We start from the raw sequence: 18,993 nt of genomic DNA, 5'->3' as shown, positions 1-18,993 counted from the left end.
GAGGATGGAGATTCCACCCCCTCCCTAGGTAACCCATTCCAGAGCTTCCAACCTCCTAGTGAAATAGTTTTTCCTAATATCTAACCTAGACCTCCCCCACTGAAACTTGAGACCATTGCTCTTTGTTCTGTCATGTGCCACCACTGAGAACAGCCTAGCTCCATCCTCTTTGGAACCCCCCGTCAGGTAGTTGAAGGATGCTATCAAATCCCCCCTCACTCTTCTCTTCTGCGGACTAAAAAAGCCCAGTTCCCTCAGCCTCTCCTCATAAATCATGTGCTCCAGCCCCCGTTCCCCCAAACATTTTTGTTGCCCTCCACTGAACTCTCTCCAATTTGTCCACATCCTTTCTGTAATGGGGGGCCCAAAACTGGATGTAATACTCCAGATTCGGCCTCACCAGTGCCGAATAGAGGGGAATAATCACTTCCCTCGATCTGCTGGCAATGCTCCTACTAATGCAGCCCAATATGCTGTTAGCCTTCTTGGCAACAAGGGCACATTGTTTACTCATATCCAGCGTCTCATCCACTATAATCCTCAAGTTCTTTTCTGCAGAATTGCCACTTAGCCAGTCGGTCCCCAGCCTGTAGTAGTGCACGGGATTCTTCCGTCCAAAGTGCAGGACTCTGCACTTGTCCTTGTTGAAACTCATCAGATTTCTTTTGGCCCAATTCTCCAATTTGCCTAGGTCACTCTGGACCCTACCCCTACCCTCCAGCATATCTACCTCTCCCCCAACTCTTTGTGGTCCACGAACTTGCTGAGGGTGTAATCCATCCCATCATCTAGCTCATTAATGAAGATGTTGAACAAAACCGGCCCCAGGACCAATCCCTGGAGTACTCCGCTTCATACTGGCTGCCAATTAGACATTGAGCAATTGATCACTACTCGTTGAGCCCGATGATCTAGCTTTCTAACCACCTTATAGTCCATTCATCCAATCCATACTTTTTTAACTTGCTGGCAAGAATACCGTGGGAGACCATATCAAAAGCTTTGCTAAAGTCAAGGTATATCATGTCCACCGCTTTCCCCATATCCACAGAGCCATTTATCTCATCATAGAAGGCAATCTTGCAGGACTTGTCCTTGGTAAATCCATGATGACTGTTCTTGATCACCTTCCTCTCCTCCAACTGCTTCAAAATGGATTCCTTGAAGATCTGCTCCATGACTTTTCCAGGGACAGCTGTCAGACTATGTAGTTCCCCAGATTCTCCTTCTTCCTTTATTAAAGATGGGCACTATATTTGCCTTTTTCCAATTGTCTGGGATCGCCACAAGTTTTCAAAGATAATGGCCAATGGCTCTGCAATCACATCAGCCAACTACTTCAAGACCCTCAGATGCATTGCATCCAACCCCATGGACTTGTGCATGTCCAGCTTTTGTAAATAGTCCTTAACCTGTTCTTTCACAACTGAGGGATGCTTACCTCCTCCCCATACTGTGCTGCCCAGTGCAGTAGTCTGGGAGCTGTCCTTGTTTGTGAAGACCGAGGCAAAAAAAGCATGGAGTACTTTAGCTTTTTCCACATCTGTCACTAGGTGGCCTCCCCCATTCAGTAATGGTCCCACACTTTCCCTGACCACCTTCTTGTTGCTAACATACCTGTAGAAACCCTTCTTGTTACCATTCACATCCCTTGATAGCTGTAACTCCAGTTGTGCTTTGGCCTTCCTGATTACATCCCTGCATGCTGGAGCAATATTTTCATACTCCTCCCTAGGGATCTGTTCAAGTTTCCACTTCTTGTAAGCTTCCTTTGTGTGTTTAAGCTCACCGAAGATTTCACTGTTAAGCCAAGCTGGTTGCCTGCCATATTTGCTATTCTTTCTACACATCGGGATGGTTTGTCCCTGTAACCTCAATAAGGCTTCTTTAAAATACAGCCTGGACTCCTTTCCCTCTCATATTAGCTTGCCAGGGGATCCTGCCCATCAGTTCCCTGAGGGAGTCAAAGTCTGCTTTTCTGAAGTCCAGGGTCTGTATTCTGCAGCTCTCCTTTCTTCCTTTTGTCAGGATCCTGAACTCAGCCATCTCAGGGTCACTGCTGCCCACATTGCCACCCACTTCTACTTCCCCTACCAATTATTCCCTGTTTGTGGGCAGCAGGTCAAGAGGAGCACGGCCCCCAGTTGGTTCCTCCAGCACTCGCACCAGGAAGTTGTCCCCAACACTCTCCAAAAACTTCCTGAATTGTCTGTGTACTGCTATATTGCTATCTCAGCAGATGTCAGGGTGATTGAAGTCTCCCATGAGAACCAGGGCCTGTGATCCGGAAATTTCTGTTAGTTGCCCAAAGAAAGCCTCATCTACCTCATTCTCCTGGTCTGGTGGTCTATAGCAGATGACCACCATGACACCACCCTTTTTGTTCTTGCCTCTAAACTTAACCCGAAGACTCTCAATGGGTTTTACTGCAGTTTCATGCTGAATCTCTGAGCAATCGTACTGCTCTCTTACATACAGTACAATTCCTCCAGCTTTTCTCCCCAGCCTATCCTTCCTAAACAGTTTATACCTATCCATGATAGTGCTCCAGTCATGTGAGTTACCACACCAAGTCTCTGTTATTCCAGTCACATCATAGTTCCTTGATTGTGCAGGACTTCCAGTCCTTCTTGCTTGTTTCCCAGGCTTCTTGTGTTTGTGTACAGACACTTAAGATAACTAGCCAATTGCCCTACTTTCTCAGTATGAATCAGGAGGCCTACCCTGTTACACCCTCCTCCTTGTGTTTCCTCCCAGTATCCCACTTCCCCACTTACATCAGGGCTTAGGTCTCCATCCCATGGTGAACCTAGTTTAAAGCCTTCCTAACTAGGTTAGCAAGCCTGCCTGCAAAGATGCTCTTCCCTCTCTTCATTGAGTGGATCCCATCTCTTCCTAGCAATTTTTCTTCCTGGAACAATATCCCATGGTCAAAGAATCCAAAGCCCTGTCTCCGACACCACCTGTGTAACCACACATTTACTTCCACAATTCCATGGTCCCTACCTGGGCTTTTTCTTTCAACATGACTTATGCCTCAAACTCCTTTATCCTTCTTCCCAGAGCCACATAGTCTGCAGTAACCTGCTAAAGTCATTCTTGGCCTTAGTAGATGTATCCTCGCTTCCCTGCTTGACCCCGTCTATGGAAAAGTGTAGGAGAATATTAATTTTTTTTCCCTAGTCAGCTGCACTGCAACCCTTGTGGAATGCTCTGTTCCCCATGTAAAGCACACCCAGCCCACCCCCAGACAACACTCACTTTGCTCTGGGTGTTCGCAGAGATTTGTGCTTGCCAAGGGTCAGTGAGAAAGTGATTGTAATGTTACAATAGGTGTATTTTACTGAAATGTTTCAATGTTGTGCATGAACATAACAATCATGCTTCTGTGCATTGTTCCTTCTGATTCAGCAGATGTGGCCTTCAAGAACACCCCACACACCAGCCGAGTGTTTCCGCCAGATAAGAAAGCACCTAAGATGGAGCAAAGAAGACATGTTCCAGGAGGTACTGCACTTCTCCAATGCAGAGAAAAGGGAATGCAAGGTGGAGAGAGAAGCCGAAACGCAGGACAGAAAATAAAATCAGGAGTTTGTTAAGGATTCTACTAAGCGGATGATTAATGTCATGGAGGAGCAAATGCAGATGCTGAAGTCCTTAATAATGCTGCAGACTGAGCAGATGTGTACCCGCCCTCCCCTGTAGCACATTCAGAACTCTTTTCCATTCCCCCCCAAAAAGTCTGCCCTCACAGTCCTTTCTGCTTCTCGGGACTTCTCGGTTTCCCCTTCACTCCGCTCCCTCAGACAACTTTCAAAATGATAGCTGGACCTACACACAGCTCTGAAAATCTGCCCTTCCCAGGGACCTCCTTTCCCACCAAGCATCTTTGTGTGTGTGAATGTGTATGTTGTTTCTTGTGCAATAAAAGCAGAGTTTTTGATCGGTAGCTCATCTTTATTTGTTTCCTACAAATTGAGATAGCAGGCACTACCAATACATACACAGGCAGTTTAATCATTTGCTTACTGGAATGAAAGGCCCCAAATGTCACCATTGCTTCCTAGGAAAACTACATGTCATGTAACATTGCAGCACCAATCACAGAGATATACATTACTGGTTCTCATTTTCAAAGTGTTGCCTCAAAGCCTCCCTGACAATGAAAATGTTGCTAGGGAGTGTAAAAGAGCAATAGGCAGGGCTTTTCAAAGGTTTATGTATCGGATTCTGTACAGATGACACTGTCTGAAATGTCGGATTTTACATAGACTACAAGCAAAGGAATCATAAAATGCATGGTTGCTCTGATACCCATTAACTTGTTCATTCTTGCATATCAGTCTTGAGGAAGGTTATTACATAGCTTTGTGAAGCAGTGAACATCAGCGTTAAGAGTGATCTGAAACAAGCTCAACAAACTTTATGTTCACAAATTGAGGAACTAGTGATCAAATCGTAAAATTACAGGGTAGAAATATAGAGCCATTTACTAGCAGATAGCGCCATCCCCCGCCCCATTCCTAAAAGCATCATAAGGAAATGCAAAGCATTCTGAGTTCCAGACATTTAATAGCATAGATTCCACATATTAGCCCACCAAGAGCAACAGGAGTGGCAACAATTGACAAACAGGAAGAAGCCTAACGTCTAGAATTTTGCTTGTAAACACAACCCTACATGGGTACAGCAAAGAGCTCCCCTGCCCCAGGAACAGTACTGGAGGCAGATACCGGAATGCCTTTCAGACAGTCCTGGTGGGCTGGGGAATCAACCCTTTAAATGACGACATACTTACCCTGCAATGCTGGCAAACTCTGCTGGCAGGCACAGAGAGGAGAGTATAGCCACAGCTCTGCCTACTGTTGGCTTCTTCCCATTTTCTCTGCTAGATTTGGGCACTGATTCCATGGAGGAATAGTTAGGGAGCAGTCCCAGGTCCCCAGGGGAGGGATAGGATTGACATTTTTTCCAACCCTTCCCCAGACGAGGCAATGTAAGGAAGATCCCACTCCTCTGTACAGCCACATAGGTTCTAGCCTGAATCTAGCCCCTACTTTGCAATGAATCATTCAACCAGCTGTGCTATGAACCTTCTGAGAGTCACGCGTCCTTAGGTTTATCCATTATAACGGTGCAATTGAAAACATGAAGGTGACTTATTGTGTAGACAGTTTGCCTGTTTTATCAGGGGCAGAAAAACTGCAAGCCAACTCCAGAACTAGACCAAGGTGACAAAACTCCTCATAAGCTCCCACTGATTGGAAACACTAACTAATATATTCTTGAGAGGATTTTGATCACAAAAGCTGTCCTCATCTTTCACTAATGTGATTCCATGGCCAGTTTTTGTTGTTGTTTTGTTATGTTAATGTCCACTGGTGGATAATCAATTACACATAATACAGACAGCAAGTAGAAATCAGTGAAGAAGAAATACTAATTTGTTATATATTAATGATTTGATTTAAAGTTAACAGTGGATCTTTATTTAAGATTAGTAATCATTTAAATGCCAAATAAAGACAAACAAAAACCCTGCAACATGCTGCTTTTGTAACAAACTGATATATCATAGTTTGATAGACATTAATATGGCCTCTATCTGAGCAGCGTGAGGTAGTGAAGTGCTATCATCCCCATATTTAGATGGGGAACTGAAGCCCAGCAAGACTAAATAGCTTTCCCAAGGTTGCACAAGAAGTCTGTGGCAGAGCAGGGAACTGAATCCTGGTCCCTGGCAAGTGTCCTAATTACTGGACCATCCTCTCTTTCTGTCCTTCTCCCACATGCATTTGGAATTGGAGCATAAATTTTAAGCAAAACCAGCTACTGCAGATAGGAAACATGTCAGTTTGAATAGTTATTGCAGGTCCTTCTCTTCACATAATTTTATTCTTTGTAAGTTTCATGGGTCTTTGAAAGCACAGCCCAGAAAGAAGGGACCTGAGCCAATTTTGTTCAAATCCGTTGCCTATCATCAGTGGTCATTGCTTCCTGCAAAGTGCTGACATATCTCTTGCTAATAATAATAATGAAAAGTGAATTTGAAGCCAAAGCAGTTGCTACCATCCTTATGCTGTTCACCAATCAGCACTAGCTTCTAAGATGTTCTCAGGCTCCTTAATCTATAGGAAGTTTTAAAATAAAAATGATGTGTCACTAAAAATATTGTATCCATGTCTCAAGAAAAAAATCTGCAGATGTTTAAAGATGAAAACAGAAATACTCCCAAATTAGATACCCTACTCAACCTTCATGCTTATATATGAGTGCCCTGAGTCTAAGTATGGTGAAATACTTTTAGGAGGTCTTTTTACAGAATATCTGTGGGTGGTCATTTAAAATATTCTGACTTCTGGAGAACTGAATGAAGCTGAAATGTCTGTGAATATATGTACCATTGTTAATTCATCTATACAGCATGCCACTTTGTGCAGTTATTTGTCTTACGTGCTAGAGGAGATCTTTGAATCCACAGCCCTGATAAGAAGCCTCTTCTATTCCCATTACTCTCCATTTATTCCCCTTCTCTCAAGTATCTGTAATTTTTCCTCTCAATTACTCTTTAAATGTGGTGCCAGGTGCGAGCATGCATCCATGGATCCAGAATTGGTTCTAGTGATCATAGCTCCATTAAAGTCAGTGCAGCACCTGCCACTGACGTGAACGATTATTTACACCAGCTAAGACTCTCCCTTCTGGACTCCATGCTCTAAAGGGGCCTTTTTGCTGCAGCAGTTTCATCCTTCATTGTGACAAAAGCATCCCAAAATGCAAGGCAACTTCCATCATGTTCCCACAACTCAAAAGGCACAACATTCTGACACATGTCAAGGCATTGGGATGAAACATCTGCTGAACTGGAGTCCTTTACCTAATTTGACCTAAATTAATAATATAACTTATTTTGTCTGTGCATGGTGCTAAAGGAGCAATGATCAAAAGGGTGTTATTTTTCAGGCCACTTCTTAAACAACAGAACTCTGTAGAAATACTATTTAGCTATCAGACTACCACTTATTAATAGACATTCTAGATGTAATTGCGTGTAACTAAAGTATCTGGTAATGGATGTCCCAAGTCATTGCTGGTAATTATCTCCCAGTGATCCTATAACAGTTGGAAATCAACTCTGAAGTGCTAGATGCCAGTTGTAAAACTGGAGGACAGATCTTCAGCTGGATCTGAAAAGGAATGTACAAATTTGTTCCAGCTGAGGGTGTGGCCCTCTGTATTTATTTTATAGTATTTTCTGATGGTGAAGTAAAATGAATCATCTTCTTTCTTGTTAGTCTCTAAAGTGCCACAAGTCCTCCTTTTCTTCTTTCTACTGTCTATCTTGGTTGAATGGAAGTGTTCTATTCAATTTCATTCTTCATCACCTTTTTTCTTCATAACCCATAATAATGAACAGAAAGTTACTTTAATAATGTGCTCTTGTAACTGCCTGTTAAAAACAGCCATTAAAAATAATGAACTACGAAATTAATTTAAAGTACTGCAGACAATTCATCAGTAGTTTATTCAAGTTACACAGACTTTGTTTTAAAAGTTGTGTGGAGATGCCTATTATCTGTTGCTAAAGTAATGTTTTCAAAATCAACATTATACCTCATTCTGGAAAGTTCCTTAGTTAATTTGAACAGTGGAGCTCTGCAAAACAAAAAACAGAGAACATGTTATGCAACATTTAGTTCTATTGAGCCATCCTGCACCATAATTTTACCAGTTAATCTATGTTTCCATTGTGTTTAATTCTCTTACTAGGAACCGACTGCAGATGGTCCCATCCTTTTCCACACACCTAAGACTATTCTTGAATAAATTATAATGGCTACAATATGAGCCCCCAGATCTAAGACAATTCATTTGTTATGGGAAGTTAATTAATATTTTCCCCATTTCTATGGAACATTTACTTTCAAACACATACTATAATCTAGAGTCTGGAACTTAATACTATTCTTTGATTAGATAACAAGAAAATAAAAACTAAAAACTAGTTTCAGAAAACAAGAAAATGTGTAAAACTGCGGGGACAAAAATGATTTCACGCATACTTGTCCACGGTTGAATTTGAAGTTAGACTTAATGTGCAAGTGACAATATTCTGCATAATGTAACTTCACTGTTTTATAATAATAAAACTAAAAAACCCAAGCAGCATTATTTTAACAACTCAGTTATTAAATGCTGGCTTGTACAGCTGCATTTATCTATTTCTTAATTCAAAATGGTACACAGGAAGATGTATTTGTATTGTGGTATTCATCCAAAATAGCCAAATCAAACATATGTCCACATGGGATTAAATGGGTAGAGTTTGATCAGTTCCTACTTTGAAGTCAGTGAGACCACTGACATGCTTGAAGTTTAAGGCATGTTTAAGAGCCTTGCTGGATCAGGGCCTATGTGATGTAGCTCTTTAATCATTTGGCTTTTTTTCTGCATACTTGTAACTGCTCATTCTACATAAATTCTTTTTTCCTCAACGGTTACAAGTAATTCAGAATCCATCCATGCAGATGAGCTAAACTAGTCCTTCCAATGTGCATTCCTGTGCACCTTGCTCTACTGAATTTTATCTACTGTCAGGTTGCCCTATGTAGCTAAGGGAAATGTAACGTACATTGGAAGGAACAATTTTAGCTGCCCCAGAGAGTTAGGCCAGTTTAGGCAGAGAGGAATTTCCAGATTGTTTTCTTGAAGGTTAGAACCGGCAGAGTAGGCAATTTTATGGGATGCCAAAGGATGCCTTTCCATGCATTGTAGCATGGTAAGAAACGCTTAAGGATCTTCTGTAACCGTTCAGCCTATAGGTTGTCCATTTTAATGACAGAGGTGGCAGAGCTTGAATGTCTGGTTAGGAAAAGTAAGCTATTTATTCAGTAAAAGGTACATAACATGAATAATGAATGACCTCTGGTGGAATCTGTATAGTCACATCCTAAATGCTTATTCATATCCATAGTTCGATCAATAATTTTCCATAACACATGCAAGTTAAAATTCAGACAGTACAAAATACATTCTGTTTTTATCCAAAAAAAGTTCAAAGGTCAAAATCTGAAACACTACAGAGCAGCAAACTGCCACATTGTACAATATAGTCATGACATAAGTGTTTTATAAATACAATAGACCAAACTCTTCCCTTAGCCAGGGCTGGCTCCAGCGTCTTTGCCGCCCCAAGCGGCAAAAAAACACAAAACAAAAAACCTTGCTGCCGGAGAACACGGAGACGGAGTGATGGTGCGGCCACCGAATTGCTGCCACCGCCAAGAGCGGATTCCCGCCCCAGAGCCTGACGCCCCTTTACATTACATAAAAGAGTTAAAAGGTGCATATTTAAAAATATATATAATCACTTGAAGATGATGAATTGGTTTTGTGAAGGCAAGCATATTTAAACTTGTTTCCTTCAAGCTTCAACACAACCTGGTTTAAGTCCTGTATCCAGACTTCAGTTTCAAGCTGAGGGAGGCTGGGAGTACGACTGCTTCACCTGGTTTGAAGTAGTTTCCCTTATATACTGGGTTTGCAGTTTGGTTCAATGGCTGTCAGCACCCCCACTATAAAAATTGTTCCAGCGCCCCTGGTTTCATGTGTATTCAGATATTTAGATGCCTAAATGGTAGCAGTTGCAAACACCTACATAAGCAAAGGTCATTTTTCCAGATCAAAGCCCCATTGAGCTCCATTCAGTGTGTGGGTCTTGTGGATGAAGTCTCGAAAATCAGAAGTCTTGCCTCCTCTGATGGACATTAATATTGAGGGAGTATTTTTCATTAAACTAAGAAATATAAATGATAATTTAAATACAGTAGAACCTCAAAGATATGAACACCAGAGTTACAGACTTATCAAAAGTCAAGCAGCATTGCAGACCAAAAAAATAAAAAAGCAAATAATGTACTACAGCTCTGACGCTCAGGGCTTCAGCCATGGGTGGGGGGGCTGCAGCCGCAGGGTGTGGGGAGGGGGGGCAGGGCTCCGGGCTTCTGACCCTCGGGAACACGGGGCTCAGGGCTTTAAACAAGTTGGTGAGTGTTGAGGCTTGGGCCTTCAGCCCCATGACTCCACTCCTGGTTTCAGCCCCATGGGGGAGTCACAGGGCCTCCTGGTTTCAGCCCTGTGGGGGACACTGGGGCTCAGGGCTTTAGCTATGAGGGGAGTGCCAGTTTCAGCCCCAGCACTCTCCCTGTAGCTAAAGCCCCGAGCCCTGCCCCCAGGGAGCAGAGCCATGGGGAACCCTGAGCCGCAACGCCCCCAACCCCCACCCTCACCGCCAAGGACTGAGGCTGGGATCAGAACTGTGGGGCTGAAGCTCCAAGCCCCGGCGCCTCCTGTGAGGCTTGAAACTGGGAACAGAGTTGCAGGGCTGAAGCCCTGACCCCAGCACTCCCCCCATGTCTAAAGCGCTGAGCCCCAGTGCTCCCAGGGGCAGAAGCCCAGAGCTCCTCACCTGGAGCCCTGGTGCCCCAAAGAGTCAGAAGCCCGGACCCCCCCACACACCCATAAGCCTGACTTCCCCCCCACCCTGTGGCTGCAGCCCCAACCCCCCAGGTGGCTAAAGTCTGTAACCTCTTCTTCAGGGTTACAGAACATTTCGGAGTTACAGACTGCCTTCATTTCCGAGATATCCATAACTCTTAGGTTCTACTGCATTAACTTTTTAACCCACTTTTAACTTTTAGGTGCCCCTATCATGCCAGTACCCATAGGCACGTGCCTACTGTGCCTACTTGGAAATCTGGCTCTGGTTCTGGCTGGCTTCATTTCAGTGATCTTTGAGGTACGTGGTTTCTAAAGTGCTAGAGACCCTTTTGGGAAGAAACTTGCTATGTGGCATAAGTATAAAATATGACTATATTTCTCAAATCAAGACATTAAAAATTGAATCAATGGCTTTGAATCATTAAAGTATTCACTGAAATTAAAAAGATATGTGCTACCCCTTTTCTCTTCCCAGTGTCACTCCCCATTTATTGCATCTTGTCTTAAAGAAAGGGCTGCATTCTCAGCTGCCGCAAATTGCCAGGGATCAGGGCTTAAGTATGTAAACTCTGAGGAATGAGGTATCTTTTCCTATGTCTCCACAGCACCTTCTATATGAGGATTCCAGTGAGCAGATACCATTTTCAAGAAAAATCTGGAATTTCCCCGAAAAATATAAGTATTGTCAGTATTCAAATAAAGGTATCAAGTTTCCATACTTCTTCACTTGACTATAGCTACCTGCCTGATCAGTCTCTCTCTGGAGATTATATTTAAAGAATATAATCTGTTATCTGTGAGAGGTGCTGGATAAAGTTCTGTCCAACAGTAGAGAGATTCACCCTCCTGTAGAGTACTGTGTGTGCCAGGCCTGGAGAAGTAGGCCATTCAAAGTGGCCAGAAACAAATAAATCATATGCTTATCAGCCACCAACAAAAGCACACACACTGCAGTGATTAATATGCACTCGTGTGGAGAGCTCCTCTTTTTTGCCATTAAAACATATATTACTTACATCACATCTTTCATCAAAGTCTTCTAATTGTACTACCCTTTCTGATCATTTAATTGCCTAGGGTATTTTGAAGATGCACCATATTTGCCCGACTCCTCCTGCACTATTTAAATTACAAAGCAACGGTAAAAGCTTGCTCTCAGAACAACTCCTTTTCTTCATTCCCCCCCATTAGCATGAAGCACACTAGCGAGCACAAAACCCTGTTAATGCAAAATAAATGTTACATAGTTAAAAATCCTGAAGACTCAGGAATGAAATTATGGTTCAAATGGAAAAATTAAGTTGGCTGGGTTGCACATCCTGTATGTTTTTGCTCACGTATTTTACATTTTGAACAACTTGCATGGTTGCATTTCTGCACTAATTTAACTGTACAACCTTAATGACCCGTGTTAATGACCCAGATCCTCGGTTTGTGTAAATTGGCATTGTCCCATTGAAATCAATAGAGCTACCCCAGTTGACTCTAGATGAGGATCTGGCCTCATGGATTTTGTTTATGTATTTATTTTTGCATTTGATTTCCCCCAAAAAGTGTTAAATAAAAAAAAAAGAAATAGACTGTGCTTAACATTAAATCATGGCTTTGAGGTTCACCTGACATTACGGTGAATGAGGTATGGGCATCCCTTTTGATAATGCGACTGATCGTGCTCCCACTGAAAGCATTTGGAATTAAGCCATTGAGTTTACAGAGGTACAGAGAGGGGCAACAAAAATGATTAGGGGTATGGGACAGCTTCCATATGCGGAGAGATTAAAAAGACGGGGCTGTTCATCTTAGAAGACAGATGGCTAAGGGGGGAGATAGGATATAGGTCTATAATGTCATGAGTGGTGTAGAGAAAAAGTGTCATTTACTCCTTCGCATAATACAAGAACAAGGGTTCACCTGATGAAATTAATAGGCAGCACATTTAAAACAAACCAGAGGAAGTACTTCTTCACACAACATATAGTCAACCCCTGTGGAGCTGGTTTCCATGGAATATTGTGAAGGCCAAAAGTATAACTGGGTTCAAAAAAGAATTACATAAATTCATGGAGGACAGGTCCATCAATAACTATTAGCCAACATGGTCAGGGACGCAACCCTGTATGCTAGGTATCCGTAAACTTCTGACTACCAGAAGCTGGGCCTGGATGGCAGGCGATGAATCACTCAGAATTGCCCTGTTCTGTTCATTCCCTCTGATGCATTTGGCATGGGCCACTGGGCTACATGGGCCATTGATCTGACCCAGTATGGCTATTCTTATGAAAGTTCAATGAAAGCAGTACTGGGCATATTACTTGGCTAGGTAAATAGATTTGTTAGCACAGCATGGCAAACCACAGAGCAGCACAAGTGTTGACATGGGGGGGGGGGGGGGGCAAGGGGAGAGGGGTTGTTGGCAGAATATTTCAGAATTTAGCAAATTTTTGAAATATTCTTTATTTTATTTTTTTCCAGATAATTTCATTCTCCATACTAATCAGTAACAACTCTACCTCTGAGAAGTGTACTTTTTGAAATTACTACAATGGTGAAAAATGACATAACCAAATGGGTAATTAAAGAGACAGAGACACCTACAATGACCATATTTATGTGGATACCAGATGCTTGTAGGTATCTGAATTTTTGAGAGAGAATCAGGAGAAAGTCTGCTGTTGGAGGTCCTGCGGTTCAGACCCAATCCCTCTTTCTCATAGTTTATGCACTTTTATTATGGAGATATTAAAAGATTTGTCTATGACATGGAATTTGGCAATTATAGCTTTTCATCAGCCACAAGAAAAAGATAGAAAAAATTGTTGTGACTTGCATCATTTTGTGTATTTTCATGATCTGCAAAAATGGTTGTGATTTTCCATTTTCATTAGGGTTTCACGTTTAACAGGAGCCCTTTTTCAGCTCTGTTTCCCCTTAATAGCACAGGTGAGGTCAAATCAGTTAAACAAAAAAGCCCTCTGGCTTTAATGAAGAAGAATTTACAGAAGTGGGCAGATAATGAGGGTTGGATCTGAATCATATATATTAGATCTGCTAATCCCACTCCAGGCTAATCATCCTAATACTACATATTCCTTGTATTTGAGGATTGTGAATGCACTTTAAATTATTAAATCAATGATTTAAAGGACCACTGAAGTCAGTGTAAGCTCTGTCACTGACTTGGAGGTACATTGTATTGAAGTTAATGGGATCAGGATTTCAACTGAGATATATGAACCTGTCTGTAGCATTGAACTTCACTCTTCAGATTCCCACTATGGGAAGGGTAGGTAGTTCAGGAAGTATTTTTGCTTTTCCTTTACATTTCAATTGCACCTTCTATACATGAGTCAAAACGCTGTTCAGACACTGAAGTCCAAACACCTGTAAAGTAAGGTATTTGGCTCCAATCTTTCCATCAATCTGCATAGGTAGACATTTGTGCCTGAATGGAACCCAAATGACTTTAATGATATAAAACCCACCTATGTGGATATGGTTGCAGATTCTAGGCATATACGGGTACATCTATACTACAACAAAAAACCTGGGGCACCAAGTCAATTGGCTCGGGTTCACAGGGTTCAGACTACTGGGCTAAAAATTGCAGTGTACACCTTCAAGCTTGGGCTGCAGCCCAGATTCTGAGATCCAACCCGATGGGGTTTCAGAGACCTGGTTCCAACCCCACACCAAACATCTACACTGCAATTTTTATCCCAAATCCCAGAGCCCAAGTCAGCTGACCCAGGCCAGCTGCAGACCTTTTATCACAGTGTACCCTAAGTGTGGATGTTCCCAATTTACAGCTGAGAAAACTGATGCACACTAAAATTAATTATCTTAGTCAAGGGCAAATCACTGTTTAAATAAAAAATCTGCATGGCTCAATGAAAAGTTATTTGATAAGACAGAGGGAAAGCAAAACAGTACTATCGTTTGTATCATAATGAAGAGCACTCTCTATAAACAGTAGCACCTCAAGCTCATTGTTATTGATTAAACAGAATCTTAAGAGCATCCAAATTTCCATATCGAATCAATTGTCTAGTATCTTATCTATTGCAATGACCAGTAACAGAATTTCAAAGCAACACACAAAAAACTCCTGCAGTAAGTAACTGTGGAATAATTGGCCCATAGGAAAAATTTAAATAAAAATCCTCTCTCATTTCCCCTCCCCTTGTACAGTATATTGCTTATTATGAAGCATTACCCCTTTCCCCATTCCTTGGCTTTCTGCCAGTGCTTGACTGTTTATAATTGCCTGGTGACATTAATCATTTAATAAAGATGCCACAGCAAGGTTTAGGTTCATGAGCTTCCCCCCCGCCACCACCACCCTTGTCGTCTTTCCTTATACTTAATGAGGCTGCAAACCTTATTTCTCACATTGCTGCTCCCAGAAGAAGCGTGATTTACATTACTCCATGCCTAATCTGTTTCCTGCTCCAGTTCCTAGACTCCACTTGGAAAACAGAATTTGATGCATTTTCCACATCACATATTAAGCTCTTAGCTTAAGTAGTTTTAGAGGCTTAAGTATTGTGAATGTGTAGAGAAATAATGTATTTCAAGCATTATTTTATTGTTTTAAAATAGAGAACAAAGATTATTTCTTATAGATAAAAGGGAAGGATCCTTGTTTGAGCTGCCTTTTCATTTGGTGATGTTAATTCATTTTTATTATGGTTATTCATATACAAAACTAGAGCAGTTAAACATTTATTTGACAAGAGTACTGAAATGCAGGAGGCCTCAGAGGGAAAAATACCCCTTGTGATGCATGGAGTAGAAGGCAGCTTGTGTATTTCAAAGCATCATTGGGTTAGATGTATGACGTCTTGAAAGCCGTTAAACGCACAGTTGTGATGCTGGCAAAAATTTCAAGTCCACTTGAACAAAAGTCACTCACACCAGTGACATTTCTCTCCTTTTCTCCTACTCCTTGCAGCTGAAATTGAAAGTAGGTCATGCTGTAGCTGTTGTAGATTCTACATTAGAGAAAGGAGCAGGATCAGCAAATCGTTTAAGCTAATTAAAAACAAACATTCACGAAGATGTTTAGCTCTCTTTAGTGTAAAATTACCACTCCACTGACAGAAAGGGTGAAGATAGAGAATATCTGACAGAGTAGAGGGGCTGGATAAGTCTTCAGAAAGTTAACATCTGGAATTTAATGCAGAAGAATTCAGTTCTGATAAGAACCCAAACATACAAGTACGAATTAAAGTTTTCTCAAGTCATCTAGACTTCTGGAGCCTACAAAGGTGAACTGAACATTTAAGAGTTGTAGCATTATCTGTTGGTGTGGAAATCCCATTCTAGTCATCCACTCCTAACTACAGTATCTACATATATTCTGTAAAATAGTTGGTTTATGGGGAGGATCAGTAAGTATTGTGGAAAAGGTTTCCACAAGAGCCTAGAATTTCAGAGGCATTTTTAAAACTAATTGAAAAAATTAAACTATGCATGAAATACTGCCCATAACCTTCATTATTTCAATTATTACAGGAAATTGAAACTAAACAGCATGCAAAGTGGTGAGGGAGGTCATATTTTCTTGTGGGTTGAGAATGGTGAAGGAGGCAGGCACCCTGAGTTCTAGCTGTTGCTCAGCCTCTGTTTGGCCATGTGATTGTGTGCAAGTCACTTAAGGCTAGATTTAATTTAAGACAGCCTGTCGTGCTCATGTATAAGGAGGTGGGACCACCCCACTCAACCCCAGGGGAAGCACTGAGAGACAATTTTGCCTTGGTGAAACAATGCCTCCCAGAGTGCCTTGGTTGCATGGGGAAAATGTGATTTGCAACAGCCCTTTTGGCACAACAGCACACTCCACCTTGGTGGCCAGATATATTCTTTGGACAATTTGGCATGGTGGGGAGAAGAAGCGAAGGTACGACTTAGCACTCTTCCCATTCATTTCTACTCCCTTTTTGGTGAATTATTCTTGAGAGCTCCAGGGATTGTAGCCCCTATACCCCTCTAATAAGTCATACCTCTTCAAAGGAACAGTGCTATGCCTATATACCCACACAAGTACCAAGCCAGCCCTATTTTGAGGTTTTAAGTGCGACCTCAGTGGTACATAGGCATTATGCTGGCCCTTGGACAGTAGCTGAATTTCTCCCTCTGTGAATTTTGCACAGCTCTGTCCCTTAGCTTGCTTCGCGAAGGCCACTGTTTTGAATGTTTCTGATGAAAACAGGGAGGGTTTTTTATACTAGAAGAAATTTAAATAGTACAGTGCTCTGCTACTGTGCTTTGTTGTATTCATTTTCAAAAAGCTCCCTTGAGGGACATTATTATTAATTATAGATTAACAAAGAAAATTCCATTCTGTAGTCTCAACAAGAAATCAAGATGGACTTCCTAGATCAGAGCCATAAGATTATATCTAACAACAAACCCAAGGAATAGAGATGCGGGAGCCCAAGGCAATCTACCACTGTACTATCAAAACTTGAGGGGTGCTGGAAAATGAAACTGCTGTGCAATTCTACTGACTATGCTAATAAATGTTAAGTGGGGTAATCACAAGGCTAGAGACAAAAAACAACAAATGCAATATTTGTTTTCTAACTAAAGTTTATTAACCCCTTTGGCAGCCTCAGTAGAGATTTTTCCAGACAGACACTAATATGAAATATATTAGTGCTTACAGCAGAAACTCAGGAGTTGTATCAAGAGCAGCAAATTAAAAAAATAACGTATTGTCAGTGGTTCGTATTATCAATGGACACAAATATAGACCTAGATTCAGCCCTTGGTGATAGTGTAACTGTGAGCAGTCAGCAGTGGAACAGCCTCCCCAGGGAAGTATCATGGTGTCACAGGTAACTGAACGCTGCAGTCGGAGTGGGGCCAGTGGGTTGCACTGGCTGGTAAGGGGAAGTGCTGAATTTCTGCATCCCCAGGAGAAAGGTAGAGGAGCAAACACCACCTGCCTTCTATCCAGGGGTGCCGCGAGGTACAATTCTCACTACCCCAACTCCTGCTAGGTGAATCAGTCTCACTGTGTGAATACGGATTACTTACTTGGTGATATATACCCACATGATGCACATATGATGCGTTTCTGCAAGCTGTTACCTACTATTGTTACATAGCAGGATGAGATTAATTACTAGTCCATGTAATGATGATGGATGGCTACTAATATCTCTGAACTCATCCATAATGCCACTCACCTGGTTAAGGAATATAATATTTGAAATAAAACTCCTCCTGGAATTAGCAATGTGAAAAGACTAGCTAATCCTTAAAATCCTCCAGTCCATTTACACACTTCCTATAGTGAGATGCTCAGCCCTTTGACACAATGGATTGATTGCACAACCACTCTTCACTATGGAATCTCAATTTCTTATTTAACTCCACCACTGAGTGTTCTTTAATAAAATGCCATTTCTTCTGTACATTTTGCATATAGGGGAGGCCAGGTTATTGAATCATAGAATCAAGTAGGACCAGAAGGGATCTCCTGAGGTCATCTAGTCCAATCCCCTGCACTCCTGGCAGGACTAAGAATTAGCTAGAACATCCCTGACAGGTGTTTGTCTAATCTGCTCTTAAAAATTTCCAATGATGGAGATTCCACAACCTTGCTAAGTAATTTATTCCAGTGCTTAACTACCCTAACAGATGGAAAGTTTTTCCTAACGTCCAATCTAACCCGTCCTTGCTGCAATTAAAGCCCATTGCTTCTTGTCCTATTCTCAAAGGCTATGGAGAGCAATTTTTCTCCCTCTTCCTTGTAACAATCTTTTATCTACTTGAAAACTGTTATCTCCCCACTCAGTCTTCTCTTCTCCAGACTAAATAAAAACACAGTTTTTTCAATCTTCCCTCATAGGTCATGTTTGCTAGACCTTTAATCATTTTCGTTGCTCTTCTCTGGACTTTCTCCAATTTGTCTACATCTTTCCTGAAATGTGGCACCCTGAACTGGACACAATACCTCATGTGAGGTCTAGTTAGCACGGAGTAGAGCAGAAGAATTACTTCTCGTGTCTTGCTTACAATACTCCTGCTAATACATGCCAGAAGGATCCACTATGACCTGCAGGCCCGTTTCCGCAGTACTCCTACCTAGATAGTCGTTTCCCCATTTTGTATGTGTGCAACTAACTGTTCCTTCCTAAGTGGAGTACTTTGCATTTGTCCTTACTGAATTTCATCCTGTTTACTTCGGACCATTTCTCTAGCTTGTCCAAATAATTTTGAATTTTAATCCTATCCTCCAAAGCACTTGCAACCCCTCCCAGCTTGGTATCATCTGCAAACTTTATAAGTGTACTCTGTATGCCATCATCTAAATCACTGGTGAAGACACTGAACATAATACAATCCAGAACGGATCCTTGTGGGACCCCACTTGATATGCCCGTCCATCTTGGCTATGAACCACTGATTACTCTCTGGGAATGTTTTTTCCCCATCATTTATGCACCCACATTATATAGCTCCATCTAGATTGTATTTCCTTAG

The 18,993-nt window shown here is 41.7% G+C and overlaps 1 long non-coding RNA gene across 1 annotated transcript; it reads left to right on the top strand.

Annotated features, from left to right (window-relative positions):
• Positions 1 to 485: 485 nt before the first annotated feature.
• On the top strand, positions 486 to 18,691 carry LOC122461642. The gene is made up of 3 exons (XR_006283703.1): positions 486 to 521; positions 7,556 to 7,559; positions 18,553 to 18,691. It is a non-coding gene; the product is annotated as an uncharacterized LOC122461642 (long non-coding RNA).
• Positions 18,692 to 18,993: the final 302 nt, after the last annotated feature.

This window comes from Chelonia mydas, chromosome 9 (genome assembly GCF_015237465.2).
Source record: "Chelonia mydas isolate rCheMyd1 chromosome 9, rCheMyd1.pri.v2, whole genome shotgun sequence".
Classification (NCBI taxonomy): domain Eukaryota; kingdom Metazoa; phylum Chordata; order Testudines; family Cheloniidae; genus Chelonia; species Chelonia mydas.
The sequence above is the reverse complement of the archived record's forward strand: the minus strand, read 5'-3'. Positions and strand labels throughout refer to the sequence as shown.